The sequence below is a fragment of the Ictidomys tridecemlineatus genome, chromosome 7 (genome assembly GCF_052094955.1).
Source record: "Ictidomys tridecemlineatus isolate mIctTri1 chromosome 7, mIctTri1.hap1, whole genome shotgun sequence".
NCBI classification, from domain to species: domain Eukaryota; kingdom Metazoa; phylum Chordata; class Mammalia; order Rodentia; family Sciuridae; genus Ictidomys; species Ictidomys tridecemlineatus.
Window position 1 is genome coordinate 35,352,015 of NC_135483.1, and position 16,131 is coordinate 35,368,145.

Genomic DNA, 16,131 nt, shown 5'->3' on the forward strand with positions numbered 1-16,131 from the left:
AAGTGATATAATAGATAGCTAGACTTTCATGCATGTTTTATAAATGCTCCAAAACTAATTTGAGTGAATTGCTTGTGGATTTAAAGAGTGATAATAACTAGCATGGTTAAGCACCTACCAATTAGACAAAGTCACTCTCCATGCCTCATCTCATTTCATTCTCTTACCCCATAGGGCCCAACATGTCCCCGTTTTATAAGATGAGAAAGCTGACACAGGGAAGGTTAAGTAATTCATCCAGCCCAAGGTCACACAGTCAGGCCATGGTGGAGCTAGGATTCCAGATTGAGGCTCTATCCCCAATTAGAAGTTGGCTCTTTCCTCCCACTCCACTGTCTGTCACGAAACTGGCAACCGTACCGAGTTTATTTAGAGCCTCACCTGCTGCCATCCCCGCAGGGCATTACTAAATTTTCCACTACTGTTCCTATATTCTTTTCCTCCTGTGATACACCATTTTACACATGCTCCCAGTGTTGCAGCCTTTAACATTCAAGTTCAAACCCTGACATATTTAGAAAACATTGCCTGGTCAACCATGGGCTCCCACTTCTCTACCTGTCAGTTCCCACCACTGCCACACTCAGTGTGATCAAATTTATTTGCATTTTATGGCCTGTTCCTCTGTAAACATGTATTTTTTTTTTTTTAGCTATGTCACTGTAATCATAGGCTTAGTGAAAGCAGAGCCTTCATCTATTTTTACATCCCTTCCTGTCCACATGCATCATATAAAGCTTTTGGACACAGGTACTGATAGCATTACTTTGCCTTTCACTATATTTTTTATTTCAGATTAAATAGGTCTTTCTTTTCACATGTTCCCTCCAATAAGTTGCATGCATAGCCTGTGCTAGTCTTCATAACTCAGTGTGCCTGCAGCATGACAGTCAAACTATGCCAGCTGGTCCTGTTCAGCAGCTCCTTACCTAAAGATTGTGCAGGTTCCCCCCAGCAGCACCTGTACAGGTTCACCACCTGGTGCAGAAGTCCTGGAGCATTATTTACCTTCTAGTTGTTTTTGGTGGTGTTGGTGTTTGTTTAAACCTGACCTTAGCTTTGTACTTGTGAAATTGTTTACATATGTATCAAAGTGCTTTCAGTTACAAAAATCAAACTCCAAATTGGAAGCAGCTTAAACCATAGAAAGTACATTGCTTCATGATACAAGAAGTCCCATCAGTAGGGTTGACATAGTCCAAAAGCCTTTAGCTTAGCTCTCCTGTGCTTTGGGTGGTGTTCTTCTGATTACATTCTCCAGTTCTGAAGTGAGAATTTTCAGGTATCACGTCCATTTATAACGAAGAAGAAATTATCTTTTTTTTTTCCCCCTCTTGGTACTGGGGATTGAACCCAAGAGTGCTCTACTACTGAGCTATAATATGCCCAGCCCTTTTCATCTTTTATTTTGAGACAGGATCTTGCTATATATTGCCAAAGGTGGCCTTAAACTTGAGATCCTCTTGTCTTGAACTCTCAAGTAACTGGGATGGTAGGCATTTGCGGCAAAAAAGAAACCATCTTTACTGTGATTTCCTCCTAGAATACCCTTCTTCATTGTCTGAAATTACATCATGTACCCTAATCTGAAATCAACCAGTGTGAGGCATTGGTTGACTTTAGGCTTTAGTTAGTCATTGGTGGGCATAGGGGAGGTAGAATTCATTTGATTGACTTGGACCAGTGATTTTAGAAATGACTAGGGCCACTGTTGGCAATTAGTGGCCAGTTTGACACAATAAAGAATTGTTCTATAACCTGCATGATTTTTTAGTATTCTTTAGAACATTCATATGCTAAGAAAACAGAAATAAGAACTATTACAGTTATCTGAGACCAAACCCCAACTCCCTATACATTTTAAAACAAAAATAGTTTTTAATGTACCATGAATTTTCTTAGAGTGCAACCACCAAATAATTAAAGGAAGATTCTACTTTATTTTGTTCAAGACTTGACCAAGAATTGTATGTTTCAAAAGTCTTAATATTGTCAGCAGTGCTACTGATGATAATAAGTGACCAACATGATTCTATTACATTTATTAACTTGTTTGTTCTAATGTAGTTTGCCTGAGCATTTACATATTGAAAAACACATTTTATTATAAATTACTTTCATTGTATCTTGCCTGTATATTGCCTGCTTATCTTATTTATTCATCTTCATACCTTTTCCACATAGTTCAACTTGGAGACTATACCAGGAAGTAGCTTTCCTCAAAGTTAATAGCACACTGGTTGGGGTTTGGAGAGATGAGGCCAGCATCTGGTTAGAATACCCTTTTAAATTGTTCAGGCAGAAGCCTTTTCTTTGTACTTCAAAGTGGATTCAAAACAGTTTTCTAGAAAAGATCTTGACCATGGACACCCCTTGGCTTCCCTCAAAGCACATTTTTGGTGTGTCATTTAGTTGATCATCCTCAGACTTCACATCACAACTGGGCTGGTCCATAGGGGTTGACACTTCCCTGGGAACAGAGATTTGGCCACACTCATGTTAGATATTAAGAACTACAATATAGAGTTCCTCATTACTTACTATTCACCCAAGACTTAACATACTTCTTGGCAGATGTCTTAGATTATCATTGACCAACCTGAAGTGATAGAAATTTTCCAGGTATCTGTGCTGTTCAATGCAGTAGCTACTTGCTACTCGATTAACTTGAATTAGAAAGTCAAATTTTATTTACACATATCACATTTCCAGTGGTCAGTAGTCATCACTGGTAATTGTAATCAATGGCACAGATTACAATTGCAGAAAGTTCTTTTGGGTCACATTTTTCTAAAATCTCCCTTGGATTCAAGTCAGGTCAGTGTAGAGCTAGATATTTGGACCCCATTATGGCAGTGCCTTTACTGAGCTCTTCATTAATAAGTGAATGGGGCTTATTAACTCAAAGTTTACAAATGCCACTGTCCTCACATCACAGGGAAGCCAATGGACTGGAGGCAGGTTCAAATAACATATCCGAAGTCACCCAGCTAGTAAAGAGTAGAGGTGGAATTTGAACTCAGATGGTTGGACTGGGTCTCTTCACCATTTGCTATGATGCCTTTGCTTAGTGTCTTTTTTTTTTTTTTTTTTTTTTTTTTGGTACTGGGGATTGAACCCAGGAGCATGCAACCACTAAGCCACTTCCCCAGCCCTTTTATATATTTTATTTAGAGACAGAGTCACACTGAGTTGCTTAGGGCCTTGCTAACTTGCTGAGGCTGGCTTTAAACTCTCCATCCTCCTGCCTAAGCCAGCTGAGCTGCTGGGATTACAGGAGTGTGCCACCACACCTGGCTGATGTCATCATCTTGAAGTGAAAATTGTCTCCTTACCTATGGACCTAACCATTGATTCTATTCTATGGAAAGTGACTGAATGCTGTTGACACAGTTCTTTATGAAGACCCCTGAGGAATAACTTGTGCTTCTTAAAACCAGAACCACAAGCCTTTTTGCTAAGCAGTATTTTGCTTTCACATGATGTGCTCTAACAATTGTGTAGTTGACCAGATAGAGTGCCTTTCACACTGGACACTTGAAAAACTTAATGCCAAACTTGGTTTCCCTCAGAAGCTATTGTAATATAGGTCATCATGGTGATTTATCATTTCATTTGTACTATTCTGTATACATGATGGGGTACAGATAGTTGGGAGCTATTCTTTTTAATAGAATTGATAGGACTACCACAAAACGACCTATTTTTTCCTGGAATCTAACAGGAGAAAGTATATTGACCTTTTGCAATTGGAAACAATACTTTGTTGCCTCCTACTCAAAAATGCAATTATGGTTTCTAGCGTTCCTACAGATATCAGTTTACCTTATTTATGTGTCTTTCTTTGTTCCAAAAAGGGATTTAAGTTCAGCTGAATAAGTAGCTATTATTCTAAACCATGGAAATCAAATGTCCTAGGTTATTCTATTCTAGCATCCTGATGAATCATTTGAATGAAATCTGAAAAATGAACATTAAGAGGTACTATAATCCTAAAATTTTATGCTACAGGGAAATTAGAAGGTGTGCATGGGGTTGGGGGACTAAGAGGGACTGAATGACTATAATCCCAAAGTTAAGAAAGAAACTATTATTCAAATGTTATTTGAATCCCGATGTAGTCCACTGTTCTTAACTTTTCCCTATGGTCCCTTTCACATCTCCATTGTTGCCTGCTCTAATATGTGGTTTTAAATTTTTTTCCCAGACCACTGATCTCATCATAGATATCAAGATCTATACTACTAATACACAGAACTTATTAAGCTTTTCAGATGTCACAGAGCATAACTTCAGCCGCAGCCAAGTGCTAACGACAAAAGCTCTAGCAGTCAAGGATGGCAGCACGTCATTTTATGACAACACTTGGGGCTTTTCCAATTTGGTGTTTAGAATAATTTATCCTGAAAGAATCTAGTCAGGCGTTCTAAATATTATTTTAAAATACAAGTGTTATGGTTTAGATAAGAGAAGTCCCCAAAAGCTCATGTGTGAGACAACACAAGAAATTTCAGAAGTGAACTGATAGGTTGTGGGAGCCTTAAGCTATTCAGTACATTAATCCACTAGAATGGACTAACTGGGTGGTACCTGTGGGCAGGCAGGGTGCTGCTGGAGGTGGTGGGCCACTGGGGGTGTCTTTGAGGTTTATATTTTATCCCTGCCAAGCAGAGGGGTCTCTCTCTGCTTCTTGGTGCCATGTTCTGAGCTTTTCTCCACCACACACTTCCATCATGGTGTTCTGCCACACCAATTTAAAACTAAGACTTGATTGAGGGAACTTCTGACTTGAAATGCACAAAGTCAATCTCCTGAGATTCTTTTTAAAGATAAATTGTTTACTGTAATCTTTATAAATTAATGTGTGCATTCGTTACTTTATGAGTAAGTAGATACATCTGAGCAAATTTCAGTTGTTTTCCTGTTTTTTACAGTATCCCTTTATGTGCATTTAAATTTTTATGACATGCAACATCAGCTCTACAGAATGCTTAATGTTTGTGCATGTCCATAAGCTTAAATTCCTTCTTGGAGGTTGAAGAATAATTGCTTGTCTAATTCTCTTATATCTTCATACTATGAATTGCAAATATTTAAAAATTTGGCATTGTAAAGTTAGTTATTCCCTCTTGTAACTGGGCTAGGAGAAAGTTATTCTCTGACACAATAAAAATTACTCCCTGTCTTTTGGGGATTGATTTCTAAATTTGAAGACTGTGTCAGAGTTGTCTGGACTCTTTCACTGTAATTCAGTTTCTACAAAATAAAAATAAGTTTTGAAATAGTTTCTAGGTCACTGGCACAGAAAGCTGGCAAAAAAAAAAAAAAAACCCTATCGCTTATTTTGGATAGCCCAGTTAGTATGATCCATCAGCACACACTGTTCTTTTAGATTGTGATCCAACTTTAAGAAAAAATAAAATGTAGGGATTCCCAAATGTCACCTTATCCCCAAAAGTCCTTTTGCATTCTTTCTCTGTAATCTCAGACATGAGTGATTCTTCTCCATTTTAGTAGATCCCCTGATTTGGGAGGAGGGAAGGAAATTTCACTAGGTATCAGTTCTATATTTTGCCTTATTGAACAACTCATATTTATTTGTTATTTTAGGTAAGTTCCAATTTTGGACCAGACAGCAGTGGTTACAGTGGAAAACACACAAACTAGGTGCTGACAGCTTCCACCCATCTTGACTTAATATGAACTGACCATGGTCAAATATTTTAAGTTTTCTGAACCTCTGTTTTTGTATGTAAGACAGAAATAATAAGGATTTCACAAATTTGTTATAATTAATAAAAAATAATAATTACCTTATTTTCAATGTTGTATATGTATCAGAAAGGTTAAAACTGTTATTATCCCCATAAAGAAAATGAGGCTTAAAATATTAAATGTGCTTTTCAAAGTCATGGAGTAGCGTCAATTTGCAGACCAGAGTCTGTCTAACTGGTGCTCTCAGGCTTAAATCCTATGCCATTCATCCCACTTGGGCTGAGTAAGATATCCCATCTGAAGGTACCTGGCTATTTGAGGAAGTCAATATATGTTATTTCTGCCTTCCTTGGCAGAAAGATTATGTGCTTTATTGAATGAACTCTAATTTTTATGCTCAATGAATCTATCACAAAAATTTTAATTTGCTGAGGAAGTTTTAATAATTGCTTTATTATGTGCAAACCCTGCCTACTGCTTTTCACAGCCAAAAAAAAAAATGGCCTTTTAAGAACACATAGACCTTCCAGGTATCATCCCATTTGTTCTCGCAGCCCCTCCTCCACAGAGGAGCCTCTTAACCATCAGTAGAAACCAGAGACCACCCCAGTGATGGGAAAAGGAAAAATGCCCAGGTTCATACCCTCCAGCTGGCTGATCTAGGATTTATGGAGCAGAGAAGTGTCTACCTTGTTAACCAACTGTGAAGTTTTAAATGCAAAATGTACCCTCTAAGACTCAATAGTATGATTTCCATTGAGTTCTCATGAGCACAGATGCTGATCTTGGTAATCACATTTGCTGCAAAAAGGTCTTCCTCTAATAGAAACACACTTAGAGCTGATAAAGTAAATGGAAATGTGGAAACTTGTATTTTCTTTGTATTTGAGCTCTCTTCTGTTTAGTAAGCATGAGGCTGTTTTCTCATGACTTTCATATCTGTTGTTGGCACTGTAGAATCCAAGGGCTGTGGTTATATCATCTTGCCAAATTATAATAATGTTCTAGAAGTTGAGCTCAGACACCCACCAAACTTATGATTTTCAGAAAGTCTGTGTGGGTCACATGAACTTGGAATGCACTACAACTCCAATCAACCAACCTTCAACCAATCAGGTCACCATTCTGGGATTCCCATTCTGGAAGACTGCAGCCCCAACCCCAACACACAGGAACTCTATCCTGTCTTATTTAGCCTTTGACAAACTACACCTTTCCAAAGCCTGCCCTGCCCTAGTCTTGAGATGCAGCTGGAAGACACTTGGAGAATAAACAGTTACCTTATGCACTACCGCATGCTCAGAGAATGCTATAAACAGAAGGGACCTAGAGCTTCCCATCCCCAGAAATTATGATGCCTTTTTATATTCTAAATAACCTGACCCTTCTCAGATGCTTCTATTTAGTCAAAAGCTCATACTTTAGGAAGAAGTAATTCTGCTTTAAGGTTTATATGGCTAAGTCCCTTTTCTCCTGCTGATTTAATGAAGTCCTAATGATGCAGAAAGCAACCTAACTTCAGCACTTTGATTTACACATCCTCAAACATCATTCCCAGCTCTGGAATAAATAGAGACAATCAACTTATTTCAATGTCAGACTTTTAAAACACAGGTGATTTTTTTCTTGGTCAATCAATTTGGACAAAATAAATTGTAACAGAGTCCACATAATACTGCTCAGTTCCAAGAAGAGATAAAAAGAATGCACCTGGAGCACCCCAAGGGAACCAACCCAAACAGTTTGGTCTCTCTTCCTTGCCATTTATGGGATATACGTGAAAACAAAGTGCACAAGGCATACCTTTTCTCAGAACTCTCTACCTGTGTCTGGGAGTCAGAATGGTGCAGTAATTGAATACATGGGTCTTAGTCAGACAGACCTGAGTTTGGGCCCCAAACCTCCAGTTATGATGGCTTGGCCTTGGGCAGGTTGCCCCTGCCTTCTCCCTACCCTCGGGTTCATCATTTGTTAAGTGGGAATATTAACACTAATCAGAAGATCAAAAGAGATAATATATGCAAAATGTTCAGTGCAGGGTTTGGTGCACCGTGACCCTCAATAATTAGTATAATTATATGATTACTTCCCCTTTTGGACATCTGCTACCTAGCATTCTAACAGCCCCCACACTGCATTCAGAGGCATTTATTTGCATTAAGACAGGAGACCTTCTGTTCTGTAATTGGTAGGGCCTGTGGGCACTGGCACATTGGGCTTCAGTTCTTTTTAAAGTTTCCATTAAATAATACCATAATTGTTAGGGGATGTTGAACACAGTCCCTGCCAATCTTCATGAACCTTCCTTGCAGGAAGCCAAGGACATTTGAGGAGATACAGAAGCTTTCCCTGTTGGGTGTTAAGAGACAGCTGAGGAGGGTAACAAGAGCATCAGCAGACCTGTGCCTTCTAGTTCTTTCCATTTATTTGTGATCTTTCCTATATCGGCCCATCTCTCCAGGATAACAGGTTTGTTTTTACCTTCCTCACCTTTACAGAAAAAAAAAAAATGAGGTTTGAAGCTTGGCAAAGCAAGACAAGCTGAATCCAGGCCATCTAATCTCCAGGTCACTGTTTTCTGCACCTGGCTGCTGTCACCTGAGCCTCAGAGGCTAAAAGAGAATGGACACAGACGTCAGTGTCCTGGCAGGGGGCAAGGGCTGTCAACATCACGATTTGTGTCACAGAGCGTCATCTCCGAAGCTCTGCAGTTAAGAGAGGAAGCAGAGGATCTGTCCTGCCCAGCCCTGCCCTGCAGGTGGCTCTGGCACCTGCTGCCCTGCTCACTTCCCAGGTCCTGCTCTGCTCAGGCAGCATGCCACCTCCACAAGGCAAATCACATCATTAGATCTGAAACAAAAGGCTGCCATGGTGTCTGAAATGACAACTCCCAGGCGGGTGAGGTCATGCTGTTCTTTGTCTCCAAGGACTGTGAGGATCCAATTTCGGTTGTGAAGAAAATAGTCTGGGGGAAAAAAAACTTATTTCATTCGGAAAATTCCGCAAAGCCATAAATACAGCTTGCAGCAAATGAACTCGGACGTTCTTCACTCCAGGGCTGACCAGGGCTTTGGGTGGAGGAAGAGGGCCCCGCCCCTCCCCGCCCCGCCCCGCCCAGCCCTTCGCCCCTCCCCGCCCAGCCCTCAGCCCCGCCCCGCCCCGCCCAGCCCTCAGCCCCGCCCCGCCCCGCCCTTCCCCGCCCTTCGCCCCACCCACCGCCAGGCCGCGCCGCCTGCTGCTCCCAGTCTTGGACGTGCGCAAGGTTCTGGCAAGATCCTTACGTTCCCCTCCTCCCCAGGAGCCTCTCCTGAAGCCAGGGGCGTGTTTTCCCGGGTTCTCATGCTAACTTGTCTGCGGCTTAAAGTCCATCGCTGGCTCTTCTGGCACAATTGTACCCGCTTTCCTGTCTGAAATGGTTGACCTGCATTTCTAGAGTTGCTATTAAGCAAATTAAAAGTAACATTTTGTTTTGTCGGTGTTTTTTTTTTTTTGTTGTTGTTTGTTTGTTTGTTTGGGGGGGGTTGTTTGTTTTCAGTACCAGGGAGTGAAACCAGGGGCGTCTACCACTGAGCTGTGCTCCCAGCCCTTTATGTTTTTAATGTTTATTTATTTATTTTATTAAATTTTTATTTGTTTTAATTAGTTATACATGACAGTAGAATGCATTTATGCACTTTGATATATAGCAATTAGAGAAATGCAAATCAAAACTACAGTAAGATTTCCTCTCACTCCTGTCAGAATGCTTTTTTATTTTGAGACAGGCACTCCCTAAGTTGCTGAGGCAGGCCACCAGCCTGTGACTGGCCTGCCTCAGCCTCCCCGAGCCGCTGGGAGCTGGGATGACAGGCGTGCGTCCCCACGCGGGCTTTGTTTTCATTTCTTATTCCCTTTCTAGCCTGTGCTCTCTTGTGAATGCTTTCTGGGGTGTTTTGTTTGGCTTTTTGTAGTCTTTTCTTTTTTTCCCTTCTAGTCAGCACAGTGAGAGGCAGAAACTGGAGGTAAGTTTTACTGTGTTTTTCATGAGAAACTCTGACTATCCTGCCCAGCCCAGATTTTCAGCCCTGAGTCAGGAAGGGATAGTCATTCCCAGGAAAGACCAGAACAGAGAGGTGAAATCCAGTGACAACTTTTCAAGAGACTTGGGGTTTAATAATGTAAGAACAATATGGTGAGGTACAGAATTGGGGGAAGTAGAAGAAAGTCTACCCAAACTCTCATCATGTCTTCTAGGTGCCAGGTCTGATTAAGGTACTGGGCTGGTTCCTCTTCCCTGTTCCCCTCTGTCTCCTAATTTGTCAGAGCACCCCTCTCCCCTGGGCCTCACCCCCAGGAAGTCACTGTGTTCCCCAGGCTTTCAGAGCTGGTCTTTCCTGAAACTCTCCTACAGCTTGTTTCTATTCCAAAATTAGTTCCTAGAATCAACAGGCCCCTTGAGTTGGGTCCTGAGAAAACAAAATCCTTCCACTTGGCCTACACAGTGTGCTGATCTCTGAGCAGCTTATGGGCACCATCAGTGCCTGGCCATTGCTGGAAAAACAAAACAAAACACTTTTCTTCTACCCTCTTAGGTGTAGTCACTGGGGATTTGCAAATTAAACAGACAAATGGCAAATTAGCAAGAGGAAAAAGAAAGATTTTTTTTATTCCATTTTGTATGTATGTGAGAATTCACACACTAAAATATGTCCCAGATAGAATCTGGAGCTTCCATGCCATCTTAACAGAAGGGAGGGCATTTCTGAGAGAACCAAAGACTTAGGAAAAATAAATGGGCCCTTAGGAGAATAGCTGGGAAATAAGATAATTTTTAGTTTAGCTTTTGCTGTGCTGTGGATAGAACTCAGGGCCTCACACATGCTAGGCAAGTGTTGCAACCCCAGCCCTGTTTAGGTGATTTCTTATCTGGGTGCTGACATGTGTTGACTTTTCTGCAGTGATAAGCGTCAATCTTCTCTGGCTGTGAAACTCCTGGGGAAGGGATTGATGATAGCCAAATTCTTTGGGGGAAAGCTTTGCTTTTAGAAAGATAAGAGGAGTTCAGAATGCAGCTGTTCATTGTCAAATGTCTTCAGCCCAAAATAATCCTGTGGCACCGGGACATTCGGGACCCCTTCAAATGCAGGGCTCCCTCTGAAATACCCATAGTCTGAGCTATGGCCACTTGCTCATTTTTCACACCTGACCTTGGCCTTCGGCAGGCACAGTCAGGCACCCCCACCTCCAACCCCACCATTGCCCACTGAGCCTCTGTGGGACCTACCCAATTCCAGAAACAAGGATGGCCATCCTTGTTTCTGGATCCCCATTCCTAATCCAGTTCACAGCACAGTGAGGAGGCTACATGTGTTCTATGTGAGGGCTTTTTGCCCCTCGGGTAAAGAATCATGAGATAAGAATAAAAACAAAGCCAACTTTTTTTTTAAGTCCCCATTAACCCAATTATTGAAATCCTGCAGGGGCTTTTGTCTTAATGGAATTCAACTATATCTCAATATTACTTGAAAGAAAGGAGCTATTGGTCTGTACTTAGGAAATGTGAATTTTCAAGGTCTTGGGATTTGATTTCTAGATGAATATATAACAGAAGCCACTTATGTCAGTTGAATTTTCTAGTACTCACATTAAAATAATAATTAGAAACCAGAGATCTTAATTTTGTATTAGTTCTTTTTAGTTGTACATAACATTGGGATTCATTTTGACATGATTATAAAATCATGGAATATGATTTTGGTAATCCATTTTGTTTAACCCAATATATCCATGAGGTGAGGAGGTTTGCTACACCATGAAATTCCATCATGACTCATGTTCTGTCTTGCCACAGATTCAAGGACACCCGTGGACTGAAACCGTGAGCCAATATAAATCTTTCCCTCTTAAGCTGATATTCTCAGGTATTTTGTCACGACGATGGTATGGTAACTAATACATGTTAGATCAGGAGTTTGGTTTCCAACATACTGAGTTTGCAATGTCTGTTCAGTAGCCCAAAAGAAATGGCAAGTAGACAAACAGAACTATGGGTCTAGGTTTGGGGGTGAGATTTGGGCTGGAGATAGAAATTCTTTGTCATATTGGAAGTCCTGAGCATATGTATCTATGGAATTTAGAGCCCTGGGACTCAGTAAAATCACCTGAGGAGTGAATATAGAGGATCCTGCGATGCTCCAGCACTAAGGGGTTGGGAAGATAATGGGAATGAATCAGGGAGACTGAGGAAGAGTAATCAGAAGATTAAGAAAAACTAGGTTCTAGAAGGTTCTAGAAGGTAAAGAAAGTGCTTCAAAGGAGAATGAGTGAACTGTATGGAATGTTCACAATAGGCTGAATAAAATGTGTTTGATAAATGAGATTTCACCACTGGGTTTAGTGATATCTAGGCCATTGTCATCTTGAGATCAGTTTCCTTGGTGTGATGGGAACAATAGCCCAGTGGAGATATACAAGTCTTTGTGTGGACACAAATTTCATTTCACTTGGGTAGACATCTATGAGTGGAATTGTTGGGTCATAGAGTGATCTATGTTTAATTTTATAAGAAACAACCAACCTCTTTCCCAAATGACTAATTTTTATATTTCACCAGCAATGTATGAGTTCCAGTTGCCCCATAGCCTTACCAGTGCAGAATGTTGTCAATCTTTAAATTCTAGAGGAAGCTTTTTGTTGTGTGTGTGTGTTTTTTTTTTTACAGATTATTTTAAAATTTTGGAACAGCTTTAGATTCATAAAAAATTTGAAAAGACATTGCCAAGGATTCCAGTATACCTTTCACCCAGTTTTCCCTAATGTTACCATCTTTCATAGCCATGGTATGTTGATCAAAACTAAGAAATTAACATTGGCACCATATAAATGCATAACTATAATTGAAATTTTCTAATTTCCTCACTAATGTCCTTTTCCTCTTTCAGGACACCACAGCATTTGGTCATCACATCTTTAGCTTCTTATCTGAATTCTTTCCTCACCCTTTCCTTGTTTTTCATGACCTTGATGATTGTCAGGTATTTGTAGAACATCCTTCATTCAGTTCAGGTTTATCTAATGTTTCCTTGCATTTGACTGGGATCATGGGCTTGGGGTGATGATACTGCCAGGAGAAGCGCACTCCCATCAGATGATATCAAGGGTCCATGAGAGCCACAGGACCTGTCACTGGTGCTGTTAATCTTCGTCCTTTGGTGAGGATGCTATCTACCTGTTTTAAATTGCTATTTTTGCCTTTCTATACTTTACTTTTTGGCAGTGAGTCACTAAGTCCAGACTACCCTTGAGGACAGGATTTAAGCTCTACCTCCTAGAGGGTAGGGTACAGAAATCATAATTCTTCTCTAGGGGAAGTTTTTCCCTTCTTTTTTTATTAATTTGTTAAATAATTTTTAGAGAAAGCTTTAAATTAAGGAAAATTAATAGCAGATTTATGTTATATACATAAATATATATACATGCATTATATATGTGTTATGTATTGATAGAAATGATCTGAGAGAAAACCATCGTGAGAGTTTAGTTTCTTCAGCAAGTGTCAAATTTTTTTCAAATACCTTTTCTCCTGTCTTTGTAAAAATTCCCTTTTCCACCAGGCACAGTGGCATATACCTGCAATCGAGTAGCTTGGGAAGCTAAGGGAAGAAGATTGCAAGTTCAAAGCCAGCCTTAGCAAAAGCAAGACCAGCGAGACCCTGTCTCTAAATAAAATACAAAATAGGGCTGGGGATGTGGCCCAGTGGTCAAGTACCCTGAATTCAATCCCCAATACCCCCCAACCCCCCCCCCAAAAAAAAATTCCCAATTCCCATGGCTCAGTTTCCTTATGCCTTATGGGAAGTCAGAAGGCCCATGGGGGTGTGGGGCAGAGATTTCATAGATGGCCCCATAGAACCAGGGGCAGAGGTTGCGTAGATGGCCCCTTAGGTCAGGTTGTCTGCAGAAGCCCTTGGTACTTGGTACTTGCTGCAGGGGACACCCCTCTCCTAGCCCTCCCACTCACCTTCTCAATCCCTCAGCCACAGAAGCTGGGTACAGAATGGGAATTCCAGGACTCAGGAAGAGCCCACATTTTCCTCTGGGTGGGAAAGGTCCGGATATCCATCAAGGAGAGCAGGGGCAACTAGGGCCCTCTGACAAGGTCTGCGGGGGATGATGGTCCTTGGGGGAGAGTTTAAGGGAAGGAAGTAGCAGGTGAAGTTCCTTGGCTTCAACTCAGAATCCAGAACAGCAAACCCTGTGTTTCTCCCATCCTTTGTGAAGACACTGGAAACGCTTGAGGACAATGGCCAAAGTGCTAATCCTGGCTTAGGATTCAAGGGAGAGAGAGAGATAAGCTTGAGCACCCAGGGCAGGGGGATGACATGTTAATGAACTTAGATGCCAGTTTAGAAAGTCAGTGGTATGGGAGAGCTCAAGAGGTAGACCTGGGTCAGAGGTTAGATGGGATTTTGGCCACTGCTATGGGCTTACCACCCGTGCTCCCTCCCACCTCACCCTCTCCAAGCCCTACAGCATAGACACACCCCTTATCTGGCCTCCAGCTGGGGAACTCCTGGCAAGGTGTGGGGGTGGTGGAGATAGTGGTTGTAACAAAGGAGACATATCCTGGGTGGCCAAAATGATCTCCAGCATATATATTGCAGAGGCTAGCACTGTGGTGTCTACACAAAAAGCATATATTAGTGAATCAATCCACAGCCTGTCACCACTGAAAGGAAGATGGTGTATCCCCTCTCATTCAGAGAAGACCTCCTTCTTCTCAATCAGCTGCCCACAAGTTTCTCATCAAGATAGTAATTCATTGTGCAGGGAAAGGAACTCACCATGTGGAAATTCCCACTTCCTCCAGAGAACAGTGCACACAGTGTTGACCTTGGTGAGGAAGAATTCCCCCTCCCGCAGGCTCCCATGCGGCTTTTCTCTTGGAAGCCTAAGACTTCAGGTCTCTTCCAAACTCTGACCAAATCTGAAAAATGATCTAGGAGTGAATCTGCCAAACACCAATAACCTGATTGATCACAGCAGTTTTTGTTTTGTTTCATTTTTTCTGCTCAGCACTTTAGTTTTCCTTTGGGGAAGCAGCTCTTCTGACCTCCCTGCTCATGTCCTTCTAGTAGGGAGGGGGGGCACATGGCCCAGGCCTGGCCATCACAGCAGTACCTGTCTCTAGAGGCCCAAGTCACCTTCAGCAGGCACAGCTAGATGGAGTGTAGGGCAGGGCCTGTCTGAGCTTGGATATGATCCTGGGGCAGTGAAGAGATGGTAGTCTTGAAAGCCCCTGGGCCCAGCTGGCCTTTTCAGTTGCAAGCAAATTCTTCCCCTTTCTTCTTTCCTTCCTTCCTTCCTCCCTTCCCCCATCCCTCCCTCTCTTCCATCCTTTTTTCTTCTGTTAAGTAACATTTATAGAAGGCCTCTGATTTGACCTGAGCCCCTGCTCCATTCCCAATAGACCACACCAAAATGGAGTCACTTGGGCTAAAGTTCCACATCACCAAACTGAAACTACATTGTTTACCTAACCTTCTGAGAAATCAGGAAAGGGAGATAATAACCAAATCACCAGTCAGGCCAGTTTTGCTCTAAGGAAGTCCCCTTTGCTTTAACCCTTATAAGGAAGGTAACCTGAAGTAACCCCACACAAACCAATTTACTTTTTGTTCCGTTTCTGCTTCTTCTTGAGCCCTTTCCTGCCTAGAAGCAAAACCTCCTCTGTTCTTTTCATCAGAGTATGTTTTCCAAGTTTTTTGGTGGAAATGCTGCCCTAATTCATGAATCACAAATAAAAACCAGTTCGATCATTTGACTCATTTGTAATTTTGACTTCTGGCTCTTCCTTTTCTCCCCTCTCACCTTCCCCCTCTTTCTCTCTCTCTTCCAGTTTGAATTTAGTTTTTTTCTCTGGTACTAGAATTGTTCCAAAAAATACCTAAAATACCTAAAATACCTCACCTGCCCACCCGTCCCCCTTTTTGTTTGAGAAAAGCTTACGCACTTCATTTGGGGTGCCACGAGGCTACCGAACCATCCAAACCCACAACCTCTTTTTTTCCCCCTACAGTGTAAAATAAGAACACATTTGTAAAATTAACTACGTACATTTTTTTGTTATACAAGTCATACAAATATTTATTTTAAATTAGAGAAAAAGGATAAATGACTTATATCCACTTATTGTGAACATGTTAATTTATTTTCTGACAAATGTTTCTCCACGTGCACTTACATAATCATAGCCCCCATTCCTACAAAATGCATACTGCTATTATCATCCTCACCATCCCGGTCAGCATCATAGGGGATTGTCATTGGCACTTCTTTCTTTCTTTCTTCCTTTCTGTGGTTTTTCAGTCTCTGTTTTCAGTGGCTTCCCTTAGGGCCAGTAGAGTTGTTATAAGATGGCAACTAAGTAAATCACCC

At 41.4% G+C, this 16,131-nt stretch overlaps 1 long non-coding RNA gene across 1 annotated transcript; it reads left to right on the forward strand.

The window, feature by feature from the left end:
• Window positions 1-8,927: 8,927 nt before the first annotated feature.
• Window positions 8,928-15,517, forward strand: LOC144365446 (uncharacterized). The gene is made up of 2 exons (XR_013423895.1): window positions 8,928-9,716; window positions 11,546-15,517. It is a non-coding gene; the product is annotated as an uncharacterized LOC144365446 (long non-coding RNA).
• Window positions 15,518-16,131: the final 614 nt, after the last annotated feature.